Here is a 13,624-nt window from a genome sequence, read left to right on the forward strand (position 1 = left end):
TTTATTATTATTATTATTATTATTATTATTATTCAGTCTTGATAAGATTAGCCATATATACCAATATAAGACTATACGACCATCATATGTCACTGATGAATGCTTTGGGTTGACACGTCATACAGATATACAGGACATCATTATCATCACCGTCGTCGTCGTTGTAAACGTATTATATTGTAAATTTGTAATGTTATATCTGTTCAGCACACGCTCGAGATAAAATGACAATAGAATCTGACGGCGACGGACGTCCTCTCACGCAGAAAACACCGCACAACCACGGAATCGTCATCGTACAGTACATATACATATACAGGATGTATCACGCGTATTTCTAACATATCTAAATGTAATTTTAATGTATAATTGTCGATCATCGTGATGCTACACCCAGTGTATTACGTTTTATGTGCAGTGAACGCTGCTTCTTGCGAGTCCTGTTTCGTTTGCTGGTTTCGTTGCGAATACATGTTATCGGTAGGTATAATTTTCATTGTAAATCAATCATATATATACTAATGCGTATTTATCTGCATAAAAGCAACAATAACGAGCAGATGTTAATTTCTCTATGGACTTTTCTGTCGGTGACGAACGGGAAAGCGAAATAATATAGTATAATTTTTATTCGATGGTTCGTGTGCAACGTTTATTATAATATAATAAATCTAGGCGTGGTAGACCCGTGGTTGCAACACTACTTTTGATCTTGTCGTTTACCGAATTAGTCAACAACTAAACGACCTAACAACCCACACTCTACCAATCCTATGTAAACTCCTACTTTAAAATTTAAAAAAATGATTAAGTTTAGACAAGATTTTTAAACGTGAGAGTTACAGTATAAATTCGTTTATAATATATATATATTATGATATAATCCAAATACATAATTCACGGAATAATTTGTCATCAAATTGTTTACACAAATTTCATTGAAATGTGTCCATCCGTTATAAAAATATTGAGAGGCGATAACCATCTTTTCATCCACTAATGTGTAATCGTTTACTTAATACATAATAAACAATATTATAATAATTTTTTTTCTTTGTGCTACCTATATTATAAATAATATTCCCACATATTCAATATATTATATCAAATTATTAATTATTAATAATTTTTCTACGGCTATTTCCTCCTTTGTATTAATTTAAATCCAAAGTGGTTTGCTTTGAAAATTAGGTTTACATATTAGATAATAATATGAACTAATACAGAATGTTTATATACGTACACAGGCAATTTGTATTTTTTTAATAAGATAGCATATTAATATCATTTTTACACATAACTTTTTTGAGGTCTAATTTTATACATTAAATAAAAAAAAATAAAAATATTTTATAAATAAATGAAAAATAAAAATTGGAATAATTCATTTATTATATATTTTCAGAGTTATAATATGCTCAATGTAAAAACATTCAAATATAGGTTATCGATTTACCTACTAAAAGTCATAAATATAAACATAACAAATATATAATGTAGGTACTCTTGATATAGACCTAGAGCATGCTATACTATTCTTAACAATTACATGTTACACAAAAATGAAAACTCGGCAGTAGGTATATTCCAAAGGATATAATTTCCTCAAAAATAAAAACAATAATAACAAAAAATGTATATTCAATTATAATTCCGTGATCGTGATCAGTGAAATTTTGCTGTAGACGATTTGAGATGTCACGGTAGTATGGCACCCGGACGGCATTCACCTCAGATTTAGATCGATTACATTGCAATTGTTTAACTCTATAATCTCTCCCGACCAACTAATTTTTTGCCCTTTCTTTATAAATATAAAATGTCGAGAAAGCGAAAGTATGCACAAAGCTTTGAATTAAATAAAAATGTAGCTAGGTAGCTATAATAACTTTTTGTTAAAACTAATAAATAAATAAATAAAAATATATCCTTCTTTATATATTCACAAATATAAAAACAAACATTTTTAATAAAGTATAAATAATAAAAATATGATAAAAATGTTTCTAAAAAGTTAAAATATTATTGATCAACCACAAAAAACAAAAATTTACAAACTAATTAATTACAGCATAATATAGGTGCTAATCACGCATATCTGTCAACTTTGATTGGGAAAGTGAACTTAATGTGCACAGCACGAGGGTAATAAACATAATATTATTGGCTTACGTGAGAGGTACTTTCGGTCAAAAGGGGAGAGTTTAATATTCTTGAGAGCCCAACACACTGATAATGATGGAACTTGACATATTTTAGGGGAATGGTAACTACACCCTGACAACGGGCGCTTATGCTAGTTTCAAAAATATAAGTTTGCTTCTTTTTTAACACAAGAATGAAATATTGGAAAAAAACACATATAACACATTAACACACGTATATAAGCGGATGTAAAATGTATATTATATTGTATTAAAAATTCACAGATCCATACAACTCGTAAAAAAAAAATATAATTAAAAATTATATTTTATATTAACACTTAAACTATATAACACACTGCATTATAATAAAGTAGATTCTATAAATACCATTGTAAGTATGTAGAAATACATTTTATTTTATTACTTGTATATTTTTAATTTATAATAAAAAATAATTCTATAAAACATATGTACCTAAAGTGTAACTTTTTTTTTAATCACATAATTTTAATAAACATATTAAATAAAGTCAGAAAGTAATTTGTAACACGAATTTTGTTATTGAATTTATAAAAATAACTGATTTAAATTACCGTCCATAAATCGCAATCGTAAGATACCTACATCGTATATCAGAAAATGTATGTGATAATTATTATTGTAGTATTAAATTTTGTTTTTGGCATCAAAACCGTTATTTTATAAAAATAATCAAAAAACAAAAATTCCTTATTAAAGATAACGAACACTTGTTAGTTAAATGAATAAACATTAATAAGATGTATTCTGTACAGTTAGATAATATTAAAAGGTCAATTATATATTTGAGAACATTTATATCCAGATATTGTGTGGTGTGTTTGAGTGCTTTTGTATATTAAAATAATATTTCTGAATAGTACATATTATATCATATTATATTTAACACATATAGAAGTGATATTTTAAGCACTGCTGCTTATCAACAATATAATGATATTGTAGTTATCAAATTTCCGCCAATTTAAAAAAAAAAAAAAAAAATTCAACTTTTCACGTGGACGGTCTGAAATACAACGTGTCGATTACAAGTTTGGGGCACGTAAATATTCACTAGGTACAAATTTCATTGACGCAATTTGGAAGAGGTGGGTGTGCTTGGCATCCCCAGGTTTCAAATTAACATCCACCCGCATAATATAATATGACATCCGTGTAATTAATTAATTAATTATTATTTTGTTAACAAAATTATTGAAGCTATTACCAAATATGCAATTATTTAATTGTGGGTATGAGATAAGGTGCTCATCACGCAATCCATAACCGTAAAACTAAAATATTTAAAGCTTTGGCACTCCCGGGCAATTTTTTTCGTTGAAATCACACCCCTGGCAGGTTTGTATTGTAATGAACTATTATAAGTGACCTATGCCTAATAGGTATAATATTTATCTATTAAATATTCAAAATGCATTCCGTAAAATATAATCAATACCCATCATCAAAATTCAATAATATAGCGTACCATTTTTACGATCCGGTAGGCGGTGTATACGTGTTGATCGTCTCAGTCGCAGCGCATCGTTTTCCGTCTCATCGGACGTTTTTTAAAAACAAAAACGCATTAACTCAGATGTCGAAACGCGAATAAAAAAGGCGGCCGGGCGGTAATAGTTTTTGTTATAACTATAGTCACAGAAATAAAAAATCAAAAAAAAAATCGAGTTAATCGTTCGCGCGCGTTTATTTACAATATTATCGTGAATGTTTCATATCGTATTATATTTGACGTTAATCCCGAACAGTCCGGGATCGCGTAACGGACGCGGACGAACACGTGTGCCGCGCGTGAAACCGTATACCACACAGTTCTCGGGACTTTTCTCGCAGTTTACCGGTCACTGGTCGCGCGGCGCGTCCGTCGTCGGCGGCGGCGGCAGATCGTGAACGCGCGCGCGCGCCGAGCGCTCCTACTACGCGAATTCTCGTAAACAACGCGACCAACGGACTTTTCCCCGCTCCGCCACCACCGGAGCCGAACTAGTAACGTACAATATTTGAAATCGGTTGACGCACGCGCTCGTGCCGCACACGTTTTTCCTGCTAAACAATTTAGACTATTTTAGAGTACCAAAAATATTTTACTCGTGCGTACGTTTCATATACATGTAGGTTTATCAACTAAATAATCGTCATTCTCGATTATTTAAAAAAAATCACGCGTGATGATCGAATACGGTTGTAACGGTCATACGTATTATATAATAATTATGTATCTACACAAAATACAGAAAAATGATTTGTATCGGCTAAATTCTAGACCTACCAAGGTTTTTGTTATTAAGCAAAATCGTGTCGTTTATCGTTTATATAGTCCTAAAGTTAAGAATTTCGACTCGACTTGGACATTTTCTATTAGATCATAATAATCAGTAAATGATATGATTACCACGGTCAATCAAAATACGAAAACCACACGACACGATAGACGGCGTAGGTGTAGTGAACCTGACATAATAATATAATATCGTGATAGATGTGCACGCGAGGGGGGCATGGTGAGCAGTTGCCCCTCCTGCGGGATAAATTTTTTTTCAAATATAGTTTTAAAAAAACATTATAACATAATTTTATATTATAATGAATAATATATTGTAAACATTGAGTATGCGATGCCAGGAAACTGAATATGATAAAAATCATTGCCAATGTACTACAATTAAATGTTGACGACAACAATATCCTCATTTTAACCAAAGCTGAAATGTTAAAAAGTGAAATAAGTCTTCTTCAATATACAGATAATGTATCCAAAAGTAACATGAAAAATAGACACGTGAATAAAACGGTTAACAGAGATTGGCAGTGGAAAGGAAACTATACTCAATAATATATTTAAAATGGTAATATTTGTTACTATTCCAGTGACTAGTTGTTGTTATGAAAGGAAATTCTCATGATTAAGCTTTATTAAAACAAAATTACGTAGTACTATAAGCATTAGGATCGACTAGATGAACTACACACTATGTCAAATGAACAGAAATTGGCTTATAATATTAAAATTGACTAAGTAATAAAAAAATTTTAAATATTAAGTCCTTCCGAGAGAATAATGGTACTCTGAAGAAGAAAAGAGCTAAGATTTGTATATAAATATAATAGGTATAAATGAACTTTAAAGTTTCAATTATTATATTAAATTTGTAGTTAAATTAATAAAGTATAAAATTAAAATACTTCCATCACTATTATTGATTAAATTAACTAATAACCAAAGTAACATTCAATTATATATTTATATAATATATATTCTTCCCCCTGCACACACCCCTATGTATAAGTTTGTTTATGTTCAGAGAGTTCAATGGATGTTTAAAAGACTTATAAAACTACGTTTTCAAAATTTTATTTGTTTTTTAGGGTAATCAATTATTTTAACGACGACTTAAAAAGCTTTATTTTTTGATTTTATTATATTTGAAAAAAAAAGAATTTAATCTACAACTTAACGTGGTAGAAATCATAAATTTTATTCTTGAAATATGTACCTACTATAAATTTATAGAGAACAATATTTATGAGACAATCCTATATCAGCGTTTTTTAGAGTATTAATTACGATAAAGTCACATTTTTTGTGAAAAGTCATGAGTCAGAAAACTTTGAAAATCAATAATAAAAAACATCATATTATTTATAATTATTTATAAATTATGTATAATCAGTGCATAATATATTTCTACATATACGAGTATATTATCTATATATTCATTTTTAAATTAAAATTTTTTCAGAATTATTTAAATTATACACTTTTTATCAATTATCCAAAAGTTTTAAAAAATTGACTCATATTGTTTCTGCAATAATCAATTCAATTGTAACAGTTATTTAAAAATAAAAAATCTAAAGTAAAGATTTTAGAGCTTTTTATTAAAAATTAATAAATAAATATAAATTGTATAGGTACTTAAAATAATATAATACTCTAAAGAGGTTGTCTTAAAAATATAGTTCTCCATAAATTTTATAATTAATATTCTTACCCTAAATTCCAAAACTACTTAATAATATCCTTTTTTTAATTATTCAAATGAACATGTTTATGTCATTAGACTTAATTCCTTAATTGCTCTCATGTACTGAATCCACACAATGATGATAAAATGTGATAATTGTAACCATAAATCATTACAGGTAATATCATATTATTATCATGACAGTATACCTACATATATAACTATATAAACATAGGCATCAAATCTTTGGAGACTTAAGTTTTACTTAATATTATTTTATACAAAACTTAATATTATAACCTTACTTTAAAAAGTTTTATTATTTTGGGATCAAGTTCCCACTAATCCCTCTCCATACGAAAGTTATATAAACCCAACAGCAGATAAATACACGTAAAACAATTTTATAATAATTATTATTTACTTTTTACCATATGTACATTTATGTTCTACTTGTTTAAATATGCATAGAAATTATTTTTTAAACATGTATCCGTATCCCAACATATACCTATATGCAGTCAACATCTGAAGTATATAAATCATATAACTAAAGAATCGAGTAAAGAATTTTAAATTTAAAACTGAAATATATAATCATTCCAGAAACACTTAGCTGTTCTTTAACATTTAGAAAAGTGTAAACATTAAAATATCATCATGTAAGCAGATTTTTTTAGCATCGTAAAAGTTGAAGCGCAAGAAACCTTCCCTCATTGACCTCTTTTATTTTAACTTCATGAATAAATCGTTGAAGTTTCATTTGTGATCACGATGTATGTTAATTTTAACTACAAAGCAGAATGGAATACGTGGTAAAATCTACCTTAGTATATATAACACGATCGTTAAGTGAATAATTGTCACGTGACATGTCATTCAAACTTAAATGATATTTACACCAGATAATGGAATAATGGCGGTAGACATTTACTAACTCAAAAGTTGAAATGCAAATTTAAGTACAATCAATATACGGTTTGGTCACATTACAAAACTAATACTTTTAAGTAAAATATATTATATATAATATGTAATATTCTGCAATTAATGTTAATTAAATACGCATAAATATTAAATAATTTATTAAATTTAGAAATTTAAATCTTAACGTGAAGTATATAGGTAATCGATATACCAATTCTAAAATTAATAAATTACATACTGCTGTACTATAAAGCTAGAAGAAATACATCAGATTTATAGTAAGAGACCTACTCAATAATCTTATAGAAAGTAAAAATTTTACAAAAATTGTCGAAAACAATAAATAGGAGTGTTTCGCATCGTGACAAAAACCATAGTTGTCGGGTCGGCCTACAGTGCAGTAAGTATAGTTACGTAAAACAAAGTATAATGAACTTGTGGGCGAAATGCGTACTAATAAACGTCCGGATTTGGCTACGCGAGACTCGATATTGCTGTAAGCGCAACGTAGGTGTTGGCTTGCGCCGTCAAAGTTGAACGATACATCATAGTTTTGTTAATAAACTGAAAATGTAGGTACACTACTACTCGTGATATACAATATGTATACAGGAGATTCTATAGAAGCATGATGTTCTCTAGGTCAAAATCCAAACTACCAGTGTATTTTTCTTATATTTAAGATAGTATACCTATGACTTATTCCTCAGACAGAAGTCACATACCGTTTTAATTTATATTTAATGGAGCATATAATATATAATATACATAAAACATAATCAGAATTGAATTAAACGACGATAGAAAACCTATGAGGGGGGAAAACGATGATGATCTATTTTTTTTTTTTTTTTTTGTAACGCTTAGAGTGAAAGTTTACCGTTAATAAGGTTTATAGGTTTTACTAAAAATAAAAAAAAAATATCTCAGTCTAAACGATTTTAAAATCTTAATTGTTTTTCGTGTATTATCATAATATCAAATCAGTATTATGATCCGCTAATTCTTTACTTTCTTCAAACTTTATGTATGTAATGTACATAACACAATTCAAAGCATATTTATATAAATTGCAGGTGTTATGGTGAAAGAGTAGTATTTCCGGGCACAATTTTTATCTGATTTACACACACACACACATATATACGATAGTACACTCGGTCAACAACCATATAAATGCGTTATACACATTCACTTGAGCGAGTTTATGGTAATACATTATTTTACATTATACAAAATAAATTTTTCCTTATTTGCAAGAATAGCAAATACAAATATAAAGAACCCAACGAGGAAGTCTCTAAATTTACACCAAACTAACCCATATATATTATTACAGTAAGTTAGAACAATATTATAACACCATTTTTTTTCGTGGATATTAAATAAAAATAAAAATTATAATATAAGTCTATTTACACGTACTTATTATAGGTAGTTTCAAAACATTACTACCCACAGAGATTTACGAAAACAGAAATAATATAAATTATCTACTTTTAAATTAGAATATAATACTTAATATTTTTAATTTACACAATCATTTATAAATTTTGTAATAATTAAAAATAAAACAAATATTGAACCATATTAATGATTTATTCGAATTTATGATTTTAAAAAAATTTTATTTTCGTTAAAATTGTCTAGATTGTCATATATTTTAATATAAACATCTATACGTGTAAAATCTGTATTTATACACATAACTAATATAATAATGAATATACGAATAAATATATTAATAAGACTATAAAAGATGGTCTAAAATTTAAGACGTGACTTCGATATAGAGAAAAAGAATTGATTTTGAATTATCAATGACGTTTAACTGTGATTTAACTTCGTATATATTATAGATAAAAAAATAAATACCATAGTACCTAAATATAATAATTTAATTATAACTTAAGTTGTCTTAAATATATATGTTATTCATTACTTTAACAGTACAATAAGATCAAAATATTAAATCTTAACACAAATAACTTTACTCTATTGATTATTAAGTTCAACGATATCATAACTCACAACAGTTAAATGACGATTAAAACATTTTAAATAAAATCACGTACTAATGAATGATAATATCGCGTTCCTTATCCTGAACTATAGGAATGATCAAGAGACAAACTAAAATTAAACTTTATAAAATGCTTTATTTTCAATGATTAATAAATTCCAAAAAATAACAATCTTTACAGATCTTTATGTAAACTTATTTCTAGCGCTAATAGTATAACTTAACTTGCATAACAGTTTTTCAATATTTATGTATAACTATTCTATAAAGCCCAAATAATAATGTTTAGATATAAATTATAATAAAATAAATTAGCATACCTATCTATAAAATATTAAATTACAATATTAAATATTAAAATATTTTTTTGAGTTTATAATACATTTTTATTTTGACCTCAACTTAACTTTAAATAAGAACAGTATACTGTGTAATCAATTCATATAATTTAATTGATTCCTTCAATATACGTTTATTATTCTTCTATATTAGATACACGCAAGTGTTATTTATTTATTCTTATATCTCATTACTCATAAGATATTTATTTTTTAAATTTAATTACAATTTATAAATAGTAATAGGTTAATATAAAGCTGTTAAGTTTCCAAACAGGTTAATTTAAACAAACACTTAAATCTAAAAATACATTTGAATTACTTCAAACACTCACTTAAAATATAAAAGATGTTAAGAATATCAAAATATATTATTGGAATACATATTCCCCTAGTAAATAAAAATGCATATAGATTTTATTTTAAACAAGCTACTTAGTAGTTTAAGTATATAGACCCCGTAACATCCGCACAGTGTATACTTAGAGTTAACTGACTACTTCACAAAGTCTACACTATGGGTTAACCATAGTATACCGTATTTAAATTCAATAGTAAAATACAATTTCTGTACCATATGAGGGGAACAAGAGAATCGACTTTCTTATTTCCTTGAGGCCCTGCTGGAGATCCGTGGAAGATCAACTGGGTCAATTATCTTTGACACGTGCTTACATTGTTTACTAGTATTATCATAATATATCATTGTTGGAAAAAAATCACAACAAACTTTCTTCTCTTTAACAAATATGTAAAGCACTCATATACTAGATATTATACGATATTCTACATTGAAATAAGTCCAAAACCAAACAATAAGGTAAAATTGTATATTTCAAATTATCAGTAAGTGAAAATCGAAAGTCACTACCTAAATGTCGATATACTTCAATAGAAATATAACGGTTACAACTAGATAAATAGTTTTTAACGGCGACATGTGTTAACTAAAGATAGCTTTAAGGAACGCCCAGATATAACATGTATATAGCCAAGAATTGTGTCAACTACTTTATCATTTAATTACGCACATTTCTCTGTACGATATTCTATCCATAAATAATATTATTTATTGTACATATGTGTCTAAAATGTTATTGTTTTTTTTTCGCCTGATGAAAGTATACGATTTCTAAGTGCCTTATAAAATGCTTAAACATTTATATTAAAAAAATGTTTGATATTAAAATGAATGTATATGAATATAATGCATAAGTAAAATTCACTATTACATTCAAAATATCATTTAACCACATATTCAACAAACTAAAATTTATAAATATATATAAATATATATTTGAGTTAAATTTACATAGTTACACCAATAACTTAACAAAATTATTTTAAATGATAAATATAAAAAAAACTTTTAGAAAATGATCAAATAAAAATATCTATTTTTCAGTAATAAATACGATTGTCTAAATAATAATCGATCTACTTTGGACGTATTAAATTTACACAACAGGCAACTTCAAAGCAATTTTAACTAATACAAAATATAATTAAAACATTCCATTCAAATAAAATCAATAAAAATTAATTATTTTAAAAACAAAAATAGCACTATACATTTTAATTAAATCGCTTTGCGTGAATATTTTTCAAGTATATGCAAAAAAAACAACGTACATTGGTTATAACAATAAAAAACATTAAAAATATAGGTGCACTAGCAGAATTCCAAATACTGACTTACGTATTGTTGAGGGATTTAAGTTTCTCTGAAAACAAAGTCATAAATTTATATCATTCTTATTCCCTAGTGAAATCTCCCTCAAAAGAAAAATTATAACTTACAGGCGTGTATTCTTTATTTGATGATTTCTTACTAGAAAATTTAATAAAACACAAAACAAAATATGATATCATAAACATTTAGGTATAATTTAGCTTGAACTAATTTATTTCACACATATGGCACATTAAACTTAAAAAATTGATGATTACATAGATACAATTAGTGAATAGATTCGTAGTATTAAAATCATAAAATAAATCTAAATATTTTATGAAATTGCCTCATGTATAGAAAGTTGCAATAAGCGTAATGATAAAAACTTTAAATCACTAATATTTACACTTTTCTTAAATTACATCAAAATAATAAAAGTTGATTAAAAAATCTTTATTCTTTACTTAAATATCCGATGTTTTCAAAATTCAAACTTCAAAAACATATAAAAATAATGTAACTGTTTATCATATAATTTTGAATAACTATAAAATCAATTTATGATGAAACTTGTAAAAGATTTTCAAGGTTTTTAACTGGGAAACAAACATTTTATAGATAAAAAATTTAAAAAATATCGAATATTTAAAATATCAATAATATAAATAGTTTTTAAAAGTTATGGTATGTTTAAAAAGTAATAAAATGTTTAAAAATTATAAAAATAACAATTTAAATACTGAGAATTCCTAAACTTTACTAAAAATGATCTTCATCATTGAAAAATTTAAGCAAACATCGTTCTACTCAAAAACATAATGATAAAAAAATAGATATTCTTTAAACATCATTGTTAGACTAATTCATTTTATATTACTAAAAAATAGAAAGAATCTGTACAAAGGTAGATAACATTATTTTTAATAAATATAACTTAAGCGTGCTTATTACATTAACACAATGAAACATTCGTTCATCAAGATTCAATTGTGTAGATGCATTCAACCGAAAACACCGTCGAAAATATTTTGATAAGACCCATTTAAATATTAAGCATTTTTTTAAATAGGTACTATTTTATCCAAGTCAGATAATATGTATAATATATAAATACAATGTAGGTATTTATGCACTGTGTATTTTCATTCAACAGCTTGGAATTTACTAATTGCTTTAGATAGAATTATAACTACTTATATATGTTTACATAATTAGTAACTTAGCGAAAGGAATATATTCCATGCCAAGTGGTCACACTCGATTTAACAAAAAATACAGTAATATATGTAAAAAAAAAACCGCGAAAACGTGACTAATAGATGAATTATTAAAACTATTATTGCTGTCAATAAAATAAACTATTAGTTTAGAACATAATCTAAATAGTGATTAACATAAAATTATATACATATTATACGTATTTATTCTCACATTCTAATATGATATTTACAAAACCATGTCTATAAAATGTAAGTATGTAACAAATCTACTCACACTAAAATTTGATGTTTTCATCAAAGCTAATTAAACATTAAGTAATTTCATCTATTTTTGTAATTAATTTAACTTAAGTTAACATTCTATAAGAAACTAAAACACTTTATTAGCATTTAGCAAATAGCATAAATTAAAGAAAATCATATTTTCGATTAAGCCTTTATTTTATTTTAGAAATATTTATTCATAAAAAATTACTAATATTTAAATAAAAACTTCAAAATCCAATTTATTGAATTATTTTGTACGGTTTAATATAAATCTTAGTTATGAGAATAATATTATAGGTTTTATAACTAATAGGCACCTTAAGTGTTTTTAAAATCTCATCTCCGTTCTTCGACTATTTAAGAATAATATACGTGAATATGCTTTAACTATTTTTACATTGTTAAATACGGCGTGGAAAAAATTATAATAGGTGAAATAAAAATATATACCTAAATAATAATATTTATAGTTATTGATTTTATTTTACTCAATAATATTTATCAATAAAAACGAAAAATTCAATTGAAAGTAAACATAATTATTTTAATTTATGAGGCTACATTAACTAATTACTTTACAATTTATATACAATTCAATAACAATCGATTTATAAATAAAATCATATAGAAAGGTGATGACGATATTATTTATTATAGGAAACACAATTACAAAAACAAAAATTTTTTACAATTTACTACTATATTTTGAGACAAAAAGGAAGAGACTTGTATTGTTATTAAAGAATATTGTAGGTTATTTTAAATCAATTAAACGTTTTAACGTTCGAAAAATATCTGCCATTTATCGCTAGTCTTGAAAACTTCAAATATGTTCTAAAAAAAAACTATAAACATAAATACCTTAAAAAAATATATATACAGTTTAATAATTTAACTGTATACTTTTTTTTATCATAATTATTATGATACGAATAATCATAAATAGCTTATAGTTTTCAAGTTTTAGTTTTCAATTATAAAATACTTAATAAAATTACTTAAAATAAATTCATAGTAATCAAA

At 25.8% G+C, this 13,624-nt stretch overlaps 1 protein-coding gene across 3 annotated transcripts in view; it reads right to left on the bottom strand.

The window, feature by feature from the left end:
* LOC112594300 (mitochondrial ribosome-associated GTPase 2) overlaps positions 1 to 13,624 on the bottom strand; it is a 62,898-nt gene that overhangs the window by 42,373 nt on the left and 6,901 nt on the right. Inside the window, exon 1 of one of the 3 annotated variants that reach the window (XM_025339013.1) lies at positions 3,655 to 4,060. The exons of the other annotated variants lie outside the window; for them this stretch is intronic. The gene's annotated coding sequence lies outside the window, so the exon portion shown is untranslated. Of the gene's footprint in view, positions 1 to 3,654; positions 4,061 to 13,624 lie in introns of those variants that run through there. 3 annotated transcript variants of the gene reach the window in all.

The sequence above is a fragment of the Melanaphis sacchari genome, unplaced genomic scaffold, assembly GCF_002803265.2.
Source record: "Melanaphis sacchari strain LSU unplaced genomic scaffold, SCAv2.0 Contig22_pilon_pilon, whole genome shotgun sequence".
NCBI lineage: Eukaryota > Metazoa > Arthropoda > Insecta > Hemiptera > Aphididae > Melanaphis > Melanaphis sacchari.